Raw genomic sequence first — 17,825 nt, 5'->3', positions numbered from 1 at the left:
ACATAGGGACACATACAGGCTGAAAGTGAAGGTATGGAAAAAGATTCCATGCAAATGGAAACCAAAAGAAAACTGGAGTAGCGATTCTAATATCAGACAAAATAGACTTTAAAATAAAGACTACTAGAGGAGACAAAGAAGGACACTACATAATGATCAAGGGATCTATCCAAGAAGAAGATATAACGATGGCAAATATTTGTGCACCCAACATAGGAGCACCTCAATACATAAGGCAAATGCTAACAGCCATAAAAGAGGAAAACAACACAATCATAGTAGGGGACTTTAACACCACAACTTCACCAATGGACAGATCATCAAACATGAAAATAAATAAGGAAACACAAGCTTTAAATGATACATTAAACAAGATGGATTTAATTGATATTTATAAGACATTCCATTTAATTGATATTTATAAGACATTCCATCCCAAAACAACAGAATACACTTTCTTCTCAAGTGCTCATGGAACATTCTCCAGGATATATCACATTTTGGGTCACAAATGAAGCCTTGGTAAATTGAAGAAAATTGAAATCATATCAAGTATCTTTTCTGAACTCAATGCTATGCGACTAGGTATCAATGAGAGGAAAATATCTGTAAAGAATACAAACACAGGGAAGCTAAACAATACACTACTTAATAACCAAGATGTCACTGCAGAAATCAAAGAGGAAATCCAAAAATACTTAGAAACAAATGACAATGAAAACACAACTACCTAAAACCTATGCAATGCAGCAAAAGCAGTTCTAAGAGGGAAGTCTAAAGCAATACAATCCTACCTCAAGAAACAAAAAACATCTCAAATAAACAACCTAACCTTACACAAAAAGCAACTGGAGAAAGAAGAACATGAAAACTCCAAAGTTAGCAGAAGGAAAGAAATCATAAAAATCAAATCAGAAATAAATGTAAAAGAAATGAAGAAAACAATAACAAAGATCAATAAAACCGTAGCTGGTTCTTTGAGAAGATAAACAAAATTGATAAACCATTAGCCAGACTCATCAAGAAAAAAAGGGAGAAGACTCAAATCAATAGAACTAGAAATGAAAAAGGAGAAGTAACAACTGACAGTGCACAAATACAAAGGATCATGAGAGATTATTACAAGCAACTATATGACAATAAAATGGACAACCTGGAAGAAATGGACACATTCATAGAAAAACACAACCTTCCGGGACTGAACCAGGAAGAAATAGAAAATATAAGCAGACCAATCATAAGCACTAAAATCGAAACTGTGATTTAAAATCTTCCACCAAACAGAAGGCCAGGACCAGATGGCTTCACAGGCGAATTCTATCAAACATTTAGAGAAGAGCTAACACCTATCCCTCTCAAACTCTTCCAGAATACAGCAGAGGGAGGAACACCCCCAAACTCATTCTATGAGGCCACCATCACCCTGATACCAAAACCAGACAAAGATGTTGGAAAGAAAGAAAACTACAGGCCAATATCACTGATGAATATACATGCAAAGATCCTCAAGAAAATTCTAGCAAACAGAATCTAACTGTATATTAAAAGGATCATACAGCATGATGAAATGGCTTTTATCCAGGAATGCAAGGATTCTTCAATATACACAAATCAATCAATGTGATACACCATATTAACAAACTGAAGGATAATAATCATATGATAATCTCAATAGATGCAGAAAAAACTTTCGGCAAAATTCAACACCGATTTATGATGAAAACCCTCTGGAAAGTAGGCATAGAGCCAACTTACCTCAACATAATAAAGGCTCTAAATGACAAACCCACAGCCAACATCATTCTGAATGGTGAAAAACTGAAATAATTTCCTCTAAGATCAGGAACAAGACAAGTTTGTCCACACTCACCACTCTTATTGAACATAGTTTTGGAAGTTTTAGTCACAACAATCAGAGAAGAAAAAGAAATAAAAGGAATCCAAATTGGTAAGGAAGAAGAAAAACTGTCATTGTTTGCAGATGACATGATACACTACATAGAGAATTCTAAAGAGGCTACCAGAAAACTACTAGATCTAATCAAGGAATTTGGTAAAGTAGCAGGACACAGAATGAATGCACAGAAATCTCTTGCATTCCTTTACACTAATGATGAAAAATCTGAAAGAGAAATTAAGGAAACACTCCCATTTACCACTGTAACAAAAGGAATAAAATACCTAGGAATAAACCTACTGAAGGAGACAAAAGACCTGTATGCAGAAACTATAAGACACTTATGAAATTAAATATGATACAAACAGGTGGAGAGATATACCATGCTCTTGGATTGGAAGAATCAACATTGTGAAAATGACTCTACTACCCAAAGCAATCTAGAGATTCAATACAATCCCTATCAAACTACCACTGGCATTTTTCTCAGAACTAGAACAAAAAGTTTCACAATTTGTATGTAATCACAAAAGACCCAAATAGCCAAAGCAATATTGAGAAAGAAAAATGGAGCTGGAGGAATCAGTGTCCTGGGTTTCAGACTATACTACAAAGCTCCAGTAATCAAGGCAGTATGATACTGGCACAAAAAGAGGAATATAGATCAATGGAACAGGATAGAAAACCCAGAGGTATACCCACGCACCTATGTTCACCTTATTTTTGATAAAGGAGGCAAAAATATACAATGGAGAAAAGACAGCCTTTTCAATAAATGGTGTGGGGAAAATTGGACAGCTACATATAAAAGAATGAAATTAGAACACTTCCTAACATGATGCACAAAAGTAAACTGAAAATGGATTAAAGATTTAATATAAGGCCAGACACTATAAAACTCTTAGAGGAAAACATAGGCAGAACACTCCATGACATGAATCACAGCAAGATGCTTTATGACCCACCTCTTAGAGAAAAGGAAATAGAAACAAAAATAAACAAATGGGACCTAATGAAACTTAAAAGCTTTTGTACAGCAAAGGAAAACATAAACAAGACAAAAGGACAACCCTCAGAATGGGAGAAAATATTTGCAAATGAAGCAATGGACAAAGGACTAATCTGCAAAATATACAAGCAGCACATGCAGCTCAATATCCCAAAAACAAACAACCCAATCCAAAATGGGCAGAAGACCTAGACATTTCTCCAAAGAAGATATACAGATTGCCAACAAACACATGAAAGGATGCTCAACAACATTTATCATTAGAGAAATGCAAATCAAAACTACAATGAGGTATCACCTCACATCAGTTGGAATGGCCATCGTCAAAAAATCTACAAACAATAAATGCTGGAGAGGGTGTGGAGCAAAGGGAACCCTCGTGCACTGTTAGTGGGAATGTAAATTGATACAGCCACTATGGAGAATAGTATGGAGGTTCCTTAAAAACCTAAAAATAGAACTACCATGTGACCCAGCAATCCCACTACTGGGTGTATAACCTAAGAAAACCATAATTCAAGAAGAGTCATGTACCACAATGTTCATTGCAGCTCTATTTACAATAGCCAGAACATGGAAGCAACCTAAGTGTCCACTGACAGATGAATAGATAAAGAAGATTTGGCACATATATAAAATGGAATATTACTCAGCCATAAAAAGAAATGAAATCGAGTTATTTGTAGTGAGGTGGATGGACGTAGACTCTGTCATTCAGAGTGAAGTAATTTAGAAAGAGAAAAACAAATACTGTATGGTAACACATATATATGGAGTCGAAAAATAAATAAATAAATGGTTCTGAAGAATCTAGAGGCAGGACAGGAATAAAGATGCAGATATAGAGAATGGACTTGAGGACTCAGGGAGGGGGAATGGTAAGCTGGGATGAAGTGAGAGTGGTATGTACATATATATGCTACCAAATGTAAAATAGATAGCTAGGGGGAAGCAGCCACATAGCACAGAGAGATTAACTCTGTGCTTTGTGGCCCTGTAGAGGGGTGAGATAGGGAGGGTGGGAGGGGTATGCAAGTGGGAGGAGATATGGAGATATACGTATATGTATAGCTGATTCACTTTGTTATAAATCAGAAATTAACACACCATTGTAAAGCCATTATACTCCATTAAAGATGCTAAAAAAGGAAAAAAAAATAAAACCAGTCAAGGATAGAATAAGAGAGAATTAAAAAAGAAAGAAAGAAAGAAAGAAGAACACAGAGATTAAGCTCATGTATGAATAGGGATGTGAAATTCCAGAATAAAATATTAGCAAATTGAATCCAGAAGTAAATATAAAAACAATCCATTGCTACCAAGTGAGATTTAACTTATTAATGTAAGGTGAGTTAATACTATCACTAAAATAATAAATAATAACAGGTTATAGAGGACCAATTCAAATGTTCATTGTAATAGATCCTGCAAATCACGTGCTAATATTCAATGGACATTCGTGACTTAACAGATATCCTCTTGGGAGTAATGTCAGCAACATGCCGACATTTGTTACTAGGAGGAAGGTAATAATTTGTTAGTAGGAGGAAGGAAAGATAGTTGCTGAACTCCTGCTAACTTTGTGGGTTGCCCACCCAGGGGTATGAGACTTGACTATATCACAACTCTGCCCCTCCTACTTGTCTTCTTTATGTCTTTAGTTGTAGATCTTTTCTGGTAGGTTCCAGAAAAGAAGATCTTTTCTGGTAGAAAAGATCTTTTTTATCAATGATTGTTCTGCAAATAGTTGTGACTTTTATGTGTTTGTGAGAGGAGGTGAGGTCAGGCTCTTTCTACTCTGCTGTCTTCTCAAATTAAAATTTGGGATTAAAAGTGCTGACATGATAAAATGAATGACTTAGAAAGGAGACATAACAGTCATAAACATGTATGCAACATCAACATAGCATACGTGAAATGGAAATATTTTAAATGATTGGAAAACAATAAAAGTACTATCGTAGTGGAAGACTTTTAAGACACTCAAAATAAGACATGTCCATTAGGAAAAAAGAAAAAAAAATAAGGAACTGAATGATGTAATTAATAAAGTCAATCTAATCCATATCTATAAAATTTTGTAAAATTTGAATGATTCTCATATATCCATGTTTATTATATATCCATAAGTTGATTGGAAGAGGAATAAAAATATACCACTTTAAAAGATGTGAACACCAGACCATTTCATAGTTGAGTTTCATGTAACCTATAAAAGACAGGTAATACAATGTTATCTAAGCCATTCAAGGCTATGAATGGAAAGAACCTCAATTCATGAAGCAAGTAGACCCTAGTGTTCTAACCTGATAAAGATAGTGCCAAAAGGAAACTATGCACTAACCTTATTTAATAATATAGATGCCAAAGTTCTAAATTAAATATTAGAATATTTGACATTTCAGTATAGGAAAAGTAAAATCTGTCCAAAGAAAATTTATTCTAGAAATATAAGAATCTCAACATCAAGATACCTAATAGCATATTTAATTATTTTAACAAGTTTAAGGGAAAATGTGATCATGTCAATAGATATATTTGATAAAATTCAGCATCCCTATTCCTTATAAAAATTGACATATAATAGAAAAGGAAAGGAAATAATTAAATCTGAGAAAAAGTACTCATCAAATACCAACAGCAGAAATAATTTTATGTGGTAAAATGCTGAAGCCATTTATATTAAAATAGTAGAATATTGTTATCATTATTATTTGAAAATAAATTATAATGCAACAGAAAAAAGAGGAAAATTAAATACTTGATACAAGTAATGGAAAAGAAAAAGAAAATATTATTTTACTTCATCATGTATTATAGTAAATAAACTCCTAGTGCTTATAAGGGAATTTTGTAAATTAGCTGGGTATTAGATAAATACCCAGAGTTCAGTGCTGTTTCTCTTTACTAGCAATAACCAAAGCTACATATGGAAATCAAAGAAATTCCAAATTAAAAAAAAAACTATAAAAAAATAACAAATTCTATGTGGACTTATAAATGCTTGAGTACAAGGAAGAAATCATGAAAGAAGAATAATAGTGTGGTTTAGCTTTAGGATTGAGGATAGGCAAGTTAGTGGAACAAAATAAGGAGCCCACAAATAAATCCGTGCATACATAGAAATTTAATCTATGAAAAGAAATGGTTTCATTTCGGTAGAAAAGAATGATTTGTTTAAATAAATTGCCTTGGTGCATCTGGAAGTAAATAAATTTGTACTCTTACCTTATAAGATATGCAATAATTAACACTGATGCATAAGTACTTAAGTTTAAAAAAATACACAAGAAATTATGCAGAAAATTTAGGAAATTGTAGTGTAAAGTATGGGTTGGGCAAATATTTCTAATGAAGAAAGTGAATCCAGCTTCCATACTAGTTGTCTTGGACGGCAATGCTGCCATGTGAAGATCCTTAAAGGTTAAAGACCACATGAAAAATGAGGACCAACTGAGACCAGCATCAACCTCCTGATGTGTGATTGAGGCCATCTTGAATCTTCCAGGCCCAACTGAATGCCAGATGATATGGGCAAAACCAGTAGAAGAACTGACCAGCTGATCCTAGCTCAACATGCTAACCAATAGAATGAGGAACAAATAAAATATAATTTTTTTAAAGCCAGTAAGTTTTGTGGCAGTGTTATGGTGAAAAATAACTAATATAATAGTCTTGATGGTTGTGGTAAATATTAAAGACAAAGTAACTTCTTCCCTAGTTTGCCAAAAATAATATTTATGTGCTTGAAATACTTGTTCATATATTTTTTAAAAACAGGGAATAAAATCCAGAAGTATAATTTTTAAAAAAAAGTGAATCCAGAGGTTTGAAAGAAAAGATGGACATATTTGACAATATAAAACAAAAAGCTTTTATGGCAAAGTATACATAAACAAAATTAAAGAGTACATAATATTTATCCACTTTCTCAAATTTCTTTGTGTATCAGGCCTGTTTGTACTTACAATGTATATTACAGAAAAAGATATCAGTCATACATAAGAAGACAAATAGCTAGATAGAAAAATGGCAAAACATACAAATGGATGATTCATTTAAGTACAAATTGAAACTGGCTAAAATGTGATAATATGTCTATGGGAAAATGCCTATGAATGCCACCAGGGAAATGCTAACTAAAATTGATATAGCATTTTTCACCCAAAATAGTGACAAAAATAAGAAAAGGTGTGCTAATGGAAATGTGGGTGAAATGTAACTTCCAGTTTTGCTGGTGTAATATGAATTGTTCAGGCCTTTAGGGAAAGTAATTTTGTCCTTGTGGAAATCTACAATAGATATAAAAGCACCACTATGTAAGGATATATGTAACACTGTAGTACTAAAACAAACAACCAAGACCAACATCAACAACTAGAAAGAAAAGGGAATGGTTGAAGAAAATGTGGTTCATTCATATAATGGAATATCATGCAGATGTTAAGATACCAAGTTATATTTATACCAACCAACTTATAAGACCTTCCACAATGTAATTTTAAGTGAGGAAAATGAGATCTAGTGAAGTTTAAATGATTTATTTACATAAAATGAAGACAAACCCCATATATGCAAATATATATTATAGGTTTATGTATAATTTTATGAAGATGGAGGAAAGTATTGAAGAGTGTATATCAGGCTATAAGAATTGATTATCTAGGGTTGGGGTGGAGTGATAAAGTGAGTTGGAGGAAAGTAAGGGGAGAAGGAGGAAGAGAAAGGAAAAAATAAGAGCAATAATTACAGGTGGAACTTTGAGTACATGGATAAGTATAAAGTGCAGTACTCAACAGAAAAAGGATAAGGACACAAGACATCAACTATATGGAACGAATATAGTGTAAGACACACAGAGGAGGATTTAGAATATTTAGAACTATTCCCTTAAGCCCAATCGTTAAGAGTTATTACCTGTTCTCTAAGCAGAATGAATTGGGGATTGATGTCAAGACCTTTTATGCACCATTTGTGTTTAGTTTTGTATATTATAAATTGTATAACTTTCTCAGAGAAAAATAGTACTAGAAGAAAAAATGACTTAGATTCAATTAAATTTGACTAGTTATATTTCAGATATGCTAACACTGGGATAAAGGTGTCATTGTAATTTTTTTCATTTTGATGATATTGAATAGCACTAATAATTTTTCCCTTTTTTTGAGATTGAATTAATAATTTTTTTGAATTAAAAATATTTATTGGAGTATAGTTGATTTACAATGTGTTAGTTTAGGTGTACAACAAAAGGATTCAGTTATACATATACATATATTTATTCTTTTTCAGACTCTTTTCTCATATAGGTTATCAGAGAACACTGAGTAGAGTTCCCTGTGTTATACAGTAGGTCGTTGTTGCTTATCTATCTTATATATATGTAATATATATATATTATCCATAGTAGTGTGTATGTTAATCCCAAGCTCCTGATTTACCCCCCCACACACATTTCCACTTTGGTAACCATAAGTTTGGTCTCGATATCGGTAAGTCTGTTTCTGTTTTGTAGAAAAGTTCACTTGTATCATTAAAAAAAAAATTAGATTCCAGATATGAGTGATATATGATATTTGTCTTTCTCTGTCTGACTTACTTCATTTCGTGTGATACTCTCTAGGTACATCCATGTTGCTGCAAATGCCATTATTTCATTCTTTTTCATGGCTAATATCTCATTGTATATATTACCACATCTTCTTTATGCATTTTCTGTTGATGGACATTTAGGCTGCTTCCATGTCGTGGCTATTGTAAATAGTGCTGCCATGAACATTGAGGTGTATGTATCCTTTCAGATTGTGGTTTCCTCCAGATATATGCCCAAGAGTGGGATTGCTGGATCATATGGTAGTTCTATTTTTACTTTTTTGAGGAACTTCTATATTGTTCTCCACAGTGGCTCTACCAATTTACATTCCCACCAACAGTTCAGGAGGGTTCCCTTTTCTCCATACCCTCTCCAGCATTTATTGTTTGTAGATTTTTTGATGATGGCCATTCTGACTGGTGTGAAGTGATACTTCATTGTAGTTTTGATTTGCATTTCTCTAATAATTAGTGACGTTGAGTATCTCTTCATGTGTTTTTTGTCACCTGTATGTCTTCTTTGGAGAAATGTCTATTTAGATTTTCTGCCCATTTTTTGATTGGGTTGTTTGGTTTTTTAATATAGAGCTGCATGAGCTGTTTGTATATTTTGGAGATTAATCCCTTGTCAGTCACTTCATTTGCAAGTATTTTCTCCCATTCTGTGGGTCATCTTTTCATTTTGTTTATGGTTTCCTTTGCTGTACAGAAACTTTTAAGATGAATTAGTTCTGATTTGTTTATTTTTGTTTTTATTTTCATGACTCTATGAGAAGATTTTGCTACAACTTATGTCAAAGGGTGTTCTGCCTATGTTTTCCTCTAAGAGTTCTATAGTGCCCTGTCTTACATTTAGGTCTTTGATCTATTTTAAGTTTGTTTTGTGTATGGTGTTGGGAAATGTTCTAATTTCATTCTTTTATATGTAGCTGTCCAGTTTTCCCAGCACTGCTTATTGAAGAGACTGTCTTTTCTCCATTGTATATTCTTGCCTCTTTTGTCTTAGATTAATTGACCATAGGTGTGTGGGTTTATTTCTGGGCTTTATATCCTGTTCCATTGATCTGTATTTCTGTCCTTGTGCTAGTACCATGTTTTGATTACTGTAGCTTGGTAGTTTAGTCTGAAGTCAGGGAGCCTGATTCCTCCAGCTCCGTTTTTCTGTCTCAAGATTGCTTTGGCTATTCAGGGTCTTTTGTGTTTCCATATAAACTTAAAATTTTTTGTTCTAGTTCTATGAAAAATGGCATTGGTAATTTGATAGGGATTGCATTGAATCTGTAGATTACCTTGGGTAGTATAGTCATTTTGACAATATCGATTCTTCCAATCCAAGAACATGGTATGTCTTTCCATCTGTTTCTGTCATCTTTGATTTCTTTCATTAGCATCTTATAGTTTTCAGACTACAGCTATTTATTCTCCTTAGGTAGGTTTATTCCTAGGTATTTTATTCTTTTTGATGCAATGGTAAATGGGCTCAACAAAATACTAGCTAACTCAATCCAACAACACATTGAAAGCATCATACACCATGATCAAGTGGGATTTATCCCAGGGATGCAAGGATTCTTCAATATATGCAAATCAATCAGTGTGATACACCACAGTAAAAAACTGAAGAATAAAAACCACATGATCATCTCAATAGATGCAGAAAAAGCTTTGGATAAAATTCACCACCCATTTGTGATTAAAAAAAAAAAACTCTCCAGAAAGTGGGCATAGAGGGAACTTACCTCAACATAATAAAGGACATACATGACAAATCCATAACAAACATCATTCTCAATGGCGAAATGCTGAATGCATTCCCTCTAAGATCAGGAGCAAGGCAAGGATGTCCACTGCCACCACTTTTATTCAAACAGTTTTGGAAGTTTAGCTATGCCAGAGTAGAAAAAGTAATAAAAGGAATCCAAATTGGAAAAGAAGAATTAAAACTGTCACTGTTTGCAGGTGACATGTTACTATATATAGAAAATCCTAAAGATGCTACCAGGAAACTACTAGAGCTCATCAATGAATTTGGTAAATTTGCAGAACACAAAATTAATACTCAGAAATCTCTTGCATTCCTATACACTAACAATGAAATGTTAGATTTTTTCACTTTTAAATATTTATTTTAAACCTTATATACAGCAGATTCCACATATTTTGGTGTACAGTTTTATGTATACCAATAAATGCATAGTTGTGTAATCACCTCCACAAAAAAAAAACAAAACAGTTCCATCACTCCCCAGAAATTCCCTCATAGTATCCCTTTGTCACACCTTTCCCTCTAATCCCCAACTCCTTGTCACTGTTCTATTCTTCTTTCCCACATTGTTGCCTTTTAAAGAATACTGTATATGTGGAATCAAATAGCATATAGCCCTTTGAGTCAGATTTCTTTCACTTGGCAAAATGAATTTGAGATTCATCCAGATTGTGACATGTTTTAATAGTTTGCTGCATTAATAACTGTAATAAAGTATAAGCATAAAAGATTAGCTTAATATATTGACTTGCCAAAGAAATTCTTTATTCTATATTGATGTATAGTTGATTTTCAATATTATATTAGTTCCAGGTGTACAACATAGTGGTTTGATATTTTTATAGATTATGCTCCATTTAAATTTGTTATAAAATATTGGCTATATTACCTGTGTGCTATACATTGCATCCTTCTATCTTATTTATTTTATACCTAGTTGTTTGTACCTTTTAATCCTCTTCCCCTATCTTGTCTCTACCTCTACCACCTCACTGATGACCACAAGTTTGTCTACTGTATCTGTGAGTGTATTTCTGTTTTGTAATATTTATTTATTTGTCTTAATTCTTCAGATTTCACATATAAGTGAAGACATACATTATTTGTCTTTATCTGACTTCACTAAGCATAATACCATCCAGGTCCATTCATTTTGTTGCAAATGGCAAAAATTCATTCTTTTTTATGGCTGAGTAATATTTCATTGTGTGTGTGTGTGTGTGTGTGTGTGTGTGTGTATCATAGCGTCTTTATCCATACATCTGTTGATGGACATTTTAGGTTGTTTCCCTCTCTTAGCCATTGTAAATAATGCTGCTGTAAACATGGGGGTATACATATCTTTTCAAATTAGTGTTTTCATTTTACTCAGATGCATACTAAGGAGTGGAATTGCTGGATCACATGGTAGTTCTATTTTTAATTTTTTGAGGAAGCTCCAACTGTTTTCCATAATGGCTATACCATTTTTCATTCCCACCAATAGTGGACAAGGGTTCCCTTCCCTCCACATCATCACCACCATTGATTATTTGTTGTCTTTTTGACAATAGCCATTCTGACAAATGTGAGGTGATATCTCACTGTGGATTTGATTAGCATTTCTCTGGAATAGATCCCAGTTGATCATGGTGTATGACATTTTTATGTACTGTTGAATTCAGTTTGCTATTATATTGTTGAGGATTTTTGCATCTATATTCATCAGATATATTAGCCTATAAGTTTCTTTTTGTTTTGTAGTGTCTTAGATTTTAGTATCAGGTTATGCGTGGCCACATAGAATTAGATTGGGAATATTGGCTCTTCTGTAATATCTTGAGAAGGATAGTTATTAACTCTGTTTTAAATGTTTGTAGATTTACCCTGTGAAGCCAACCAGTTCTGGGTTTTGTTTGCTAGGAGATATTTTGTTTGTTTTCACTGATTCAATTTCAATGTTACTATCAGTTGGTTTAGATTATCTATTTCTTCTTGATTTAGTCTTGGAAGATTGTATGTTTCTAGGAATTTATCCATTTCTTCTAGGTTGTTCAACTTGTTGGTATATAACTTTGTAGTAGTCTCTTATGATTGTTTTTATTTCTAGAATGTCAGTTGTAATTTCTTCTCTTTCTTTTTTATTAATCAGCTTGGCTAAGGGCTTATCAATTTTGATTATCTTTTCAGAAAACCAGATCTTGGTTTTTTGATCTTTTCTTTCTTTCTCTTTTCTTTTTTTTGTTTTTGGTCTCTATTTTTTTCATTCTGATCATTATTTTCTCCTTCTGTCTACTGACTTTAGGCTTTGTTTCTTCTTCTACTTTGTTTAGATCATAGGTAGGTTGTTTATCTGTGATTTTTCTTGTTTATTGAGGTAGGCCTATATCACTATAAACTTGCCTCTTAGAACTGCTTTTACTGAATCCCATAGATTTGTTTTTCTCCTATAGATTATGGAAATTTGTGTTTTTATTTCATCTGTCTCAAGGTTTTTTTTCTGATTTACTCTTTGTTTTTTTATTGACCCATTGTTTTCTGGCCTAGCCTATGGTCTGTACTAGATAACATTCCATGTGCACTTGAAAATAATGTGTATTCTGCTATTTTTGGGTGGAATATCTTGTAGATATGCTAAGTTATTACTGTATCTACAGTTTTATACTGGTGCTCATTTAAGTTCAAACACATCTTAAAAGATGTAAATTTTGTACCCCCTTCCCCCATGTTTTGTGTTTTTAATGCCATATTTTTCATGTTCATGTTTATCCTTTCACTTTTTATTGTAGTTAGAGATGATTTTATGATTTTTTTTTGCCTTTTGATCTTCATACTAGCTTATTTAAGTGGATAATCCTCAGCCTTTACTCTATATTTGCCTTTATTAGTGGGATTTTTCCTTTCCTATAAATATTTACTTCTTGTAGCCTCTTCTTTCCCATTCAGAGAAGACCCTTTAACATTTATTATTAGGTAGGTTTAGTATTGATGAAGTCTTAGCTTTTGCTTCTCTGAGAAGTTCTTATCTCTTCTTCAATTCTAAATGATAATCTTGCTAGGTAGAGTATCCTCAGTTGCAGGTTTTTCCCTTTCAGCACTTTGAATATACCATGCCCTTCCTTTCTGGCCTGCAAAGTTGCTGCAGAAAAATAAGCTGATAGCCTTATGGGGGTTCCCTTGTTTATGACTATATGTTTTTCTCTTGCTGCCTTTGTAATTTTCTCTTTAACTTTTGCCATTTTAATTATGATGTATCTTGGTGTGGGTGTGTTTGGGTTCATCTTGTTTGGGACCCTCTGTGCTTCCTGTTCCTAGATATCTGTTTTCTTCTTCAGGTTTGGGAAGTTTTCAGCTATAATTTCATCCAATATATTTTTAAGCCTTTTCTCTCTCTCTTCTCCCTCTGGGACCACTATAATGTGAATGTTAGTATGCTTGATGTTCTGGAAGAATCTTAAACTGCTCACATTTTAAAAATTTGTTTCTTCTTCTGCTGTTCTAATTGGGTGATTTCCATTATTCTATCTTCCAGATCACGTATGCATTCTTCTGTATCACCTAGTCTGCTGTTAATTCCTTCTAGTGTACTTTAAAATTTCAGTTATTGAAAGTTATTATCTTCCTTTCTGACTGGTTCTTTTTTTTTGCGTCATGGTTTATTACAAGATATTGAATATAGTTCCCTGTGCTATACATTAAATCCTTGTTGCTTATCTATTTTATATATAGTACTTTGTGTCTGCTAATCCCAAACTCCTAATTTATCCCTTCCTTCCTCCTTTACTCTTTGGTAAGCATAAGTTTGTTTTCTATGTCTGTGAGTCTGTTTTTGGTTTGTAAATAAGTTCATTTGTATCACGTTTTAGATTCCACATGCAAGTGATATCATATGATATTTGTCTTTCTGTTTCTGACTTCACTTAGTATGATAATGTCTAGGTCCATCCATGTTGCTGCAAGTAGCATTATTTCCTTATTATTTATGGCTGAGTAATATATATATATATATATATATATATATATATATATATATATATATACCACATCTTCTTTATCCATTTGTTTGTCAATGGACACTTAGGTTGCTTCCATGTCTTGGCTATTGTAAATAGTGTTACTATGAACATTGGAGTGCATGCATTTTTTTAATTAAGAGTTTCCTCCAGATATATGTCAAAGAGTGGGATTGCAGGATCATATGGTAGCTCTATTTTTAGTTTTTTAAGGAACCTCCATACTGTTCTCCATAGTGGCTGTACCAATTTACATTCCCACCAGCAGTATAGGATGGTTCTCATTGCTCCACACCCTCTCCAGCATTTATTAATTGTAGACTTTTTGACCATGGCCATTCTAACTGGTGTGAGGTGGTACCTTATTGTAGTTTTGATTTGCATTTCTCTAGTAATTAGCAATGTTGAGCATCTTTTCATGTGCCTATTAGTCATCTGTATGTCTTCTTTGGAGAAATGTCTTTTTAGGTCTTCTGCCCAATTTTTGATTGAATTGTATGAGTTGTTTATATATTTTGTAAATTTATCCTGTGTTGTTCACATTGTCTGCAAATATTTTCTCCCAGTCCATAGTTTTTTTCATTTTGTTTATGGCTTCCTTTACTGTGAAACCCCTTATGAGTTTGATGAGGTACCATTTGTTTGATTTTGCTTTTATTTTTATTGCCTTGGGAGACTGACCTAAGAAAACACTGGTATGATCTATGTCAGAGAATGTTTTGCCTATGTTCTATTCAAGGAATTTTATGGTGTCATGTCTTATGTTTAACCAAAAGATTCTTTATTATATTTTTTACTTCTTTGTTAGAATTATCACTGTGTTCATCTATTCTTTTCCCTAGTTTAGTTAGCATTTTATTATTAATGCTTTCAACTCTTTATCTGAAAAAATATTTATCTCTTTCACTAATTGTTTTTTTTCACTGTCTTTTTATTCCTTTGTTTGAAATAAATTCCTCTGTGTTCTCATTTTGCTTATCCTTCTTTGTCTCTATGAAATTAGGTGAAACAGTTACCTGTTCTGGTCATTTTTTAGTTAATGTTTCCTAAGCCCTCCCTCTTTCCTAAAAAAATTTTACTGGAATATAGTTGATTTAAAATGTTGCATTATTTTCTGCTGTACAGCAAAGTGAATCAGTTATGCATATACATATATACACTCTTTTTAAAATTCTTTTCCCATATAGGTCATTACAGAGTATTGAGAAGAGTTACCTGTGTTATACAGTAGGTCATTATTAGTTATCTATTTTATATATAATACTATGCATATGTCAATCCTAATCTCCCAATTTACCCCTCCCCCCTTTTCCTCCCCTGGTAACCATAAGTTGTTTTCTACATCTGTGATTCTATTTCTGTTTTGTAAATAAGTTAATTTATTCCATTTTTTTATATTCCACATATAAGCAATATCATATGATATTTGTTTTTCTCTGTCTGACCTACTTTACTCAGTATGACAATCTCTAGGTCCAACCATGTTGTTGCAAATGACATTATTTCCTTCTTTTATATAGACGAGTAATATTTCATTGTATATATGTACCAGATCTTCTTAATCCATTTCTCTGTTGATGGACATTTATGTTGCTTCCATGTCCTCACTATTATAAATAGTGCTGCAATGAACATTAGGGTACATGTATCTTTTTGAATTATGGTTTTCTCTGGGTATATTCCCAGTAGTGGGATTGCAGGATCATATGGTAGTTCTATTTTTACTTCTTTAAGGAACCTCCATACACTTCTCCATAATGGTTTTACCAATTTACATTCCTACCAACAGTGTAGGAGGGTTCCTTTTTCTCCACACCCTCTCCAGCATTTATTGTTTGTAGATTTTTTGATGATGACCATTCTGACTGGTGTGAGGTGATACATCATTGTAGTTTTGATTTATATTTCTCTAATAATTAGTGATTTTGAGCATATTTTCATGTCCTTTTTGGCATCTATAGGTCTTCTTTGAAGAAATGTCTATTTAGATCTGCCCATATTTTGACTGTTTTTTTGTTTTTTTAATATTAAGCTGCATGAGCTGTTTGTATATTTTAGAGATTAATCCCTTGTTGGTCACTTCATTAGCGAATTTTTTTTCCCATTCTGTGGATTGTCTTTTTGTTTTCTTTATGGTTTCCTTTGCTGTGCAGAAGCTTTTAAGTTTAATTAGGTCCCATTTCTTTATTTTTGTTTTTATTTTCATTACTCTAAGAGGTGGATAAAAAAAGATCCTGCTAGGATTTATGTCAGAGAGTGTTCTGCCTACCTTTTACTCTAAGAGTTTTATATATCTGGCCTTACATTTAGGTCTTTAATCCATTTTCAGTTTATTTTTGTGTATGGTTTTAGAACATGTTCTAATTTCATTCTTTTACATGTAGCTGTCCAGTTTTCCCAACACCACTTATTGAAGAGACTTTTTGTCCATTGTATATTCTTGCTTACTTTGTCATAGATTAGGTGACCATAGGGGCTTGCGTTTATCTGTGGACTTTCTATCCTGTTCTTTGACCTACATTTCTGTTTTTGTGCCAGTACCATACTGTTTTGATTACTCTAGCTTTGTAGTATAGTCTGATGTCAGGGAGCCTGATTCCTCCAGCTCCATTTTTCTTTCTCAAGATTGCTTTGGCTCTTCAGGTCTTTTGTGTTTCCATACAAATTATAAAATTTTCTGTTCTAATTCTGTGAAAAATACCATTGGTAATTTGTTAGGGATTGCATTGAATCTGTAGGTTGATTTGAGTAGTATAGTCATTTTGACAATATTGATTCTTCCAATCAAAAATATGGATACTTCACGAATTTGCATGTCATCCTTGTGCAGTGGTCATGCTAATCTGCTCTGTGTTTTTCCAGATTTAGTATATGTGCTGCTGCAGTGAACATCCTATGCTGGTCTTGAGGTGGTGTCCTTGTGTGGGAGTATCCCTATGCAGTCTGTCTGTGCACAGTGGCTTTGGTGGGAGAGCTGGATCTGAAATCAACATGGGTCACATCTTCCCCCAGTGTGTGCTGCCAGTTATCACCTTCGTGAGAGACGAGGCTGGTAATGGAGGGGCTAGAATTACAGCCATGTTTGGCCTGGGGTTCCTTTTCTGCTCAGTGGCCAACACCATTTTATTGGTGGAGGGGTTGGGTTCCATGTTGCTGGAGCATAAGCCCTGAGCTTTTGGACCATGCTGACTCTGTTCCTTCTAAATGTGTTCTCTCCACCTCCCAGCACTGTCACCCTCACCCCAGAGGGGAGCAGTGCTGGAATAAGAAGGTTTGGTAGAGGTGATTGGCATGGGTTGGACATGGGTTATGGTGGTCCTAGAACCTGAGTCCCAGTCTACTCCCAAAGCAAGCACCAGAAATCGTTGCCCCTGCCATGTTCAGATGTCTTTCTGAGTCCGAGCCACCTGCTTTCCTCACAACTGTGCACAACTCTCAGCCACTGCATCCTTCACCCTATTGTGGAGCTGTGCCATGGAGCAAGAGGGGCCAGAGCTGGCAATCAACTCAAGCTGGGGCACACACCAGGGCAGTTGGCGGAAACCAGCCATGGTCCTGGTCAGTTTCAAT

At 33.8% G+C, this 17,825-nt stretch overlaps 1 non-coding gene across 1 annotated transcript; it reads right to left on the bottom strand.

Moving 5' to 3' along the window:
- Positions 1 to 17,041: 17,041 nt before the first annotated feature.
- LOC114906631 lies at positions 17,042 to 17,145 on the bottom strand. The gene has a single exon (XR_003796456.1). It is a non-coding gene; the product is annotated as a U6 spliceosomal RNA (small nuclear RNA).
- Positions 17,146 to 17,825: the final 680 nt, after the last annotated feature.

The sequence above is a fragment of the Monodon monoceros genome, unplaced genomic scaffold (assembly GCF_005190385.1).
Source record: "Monodon monoceros isolate NGI ecotype Baffin Bay Population unplaced genomic scaffold, NGI_Narwhal_1 Super_Scaffold_22, whole genome shotgun sequence".
Classification (NCBI taxonomy): domain Eukaryota; kingdom Metazoa; phylum Chordata; class Mammalia; order Artiodactyla; family Monodontidae; genus Monodon; species Monodon monoceros.
This window is presented reverse-complemented; position numbering and strand designations above follow the sequence as displayed.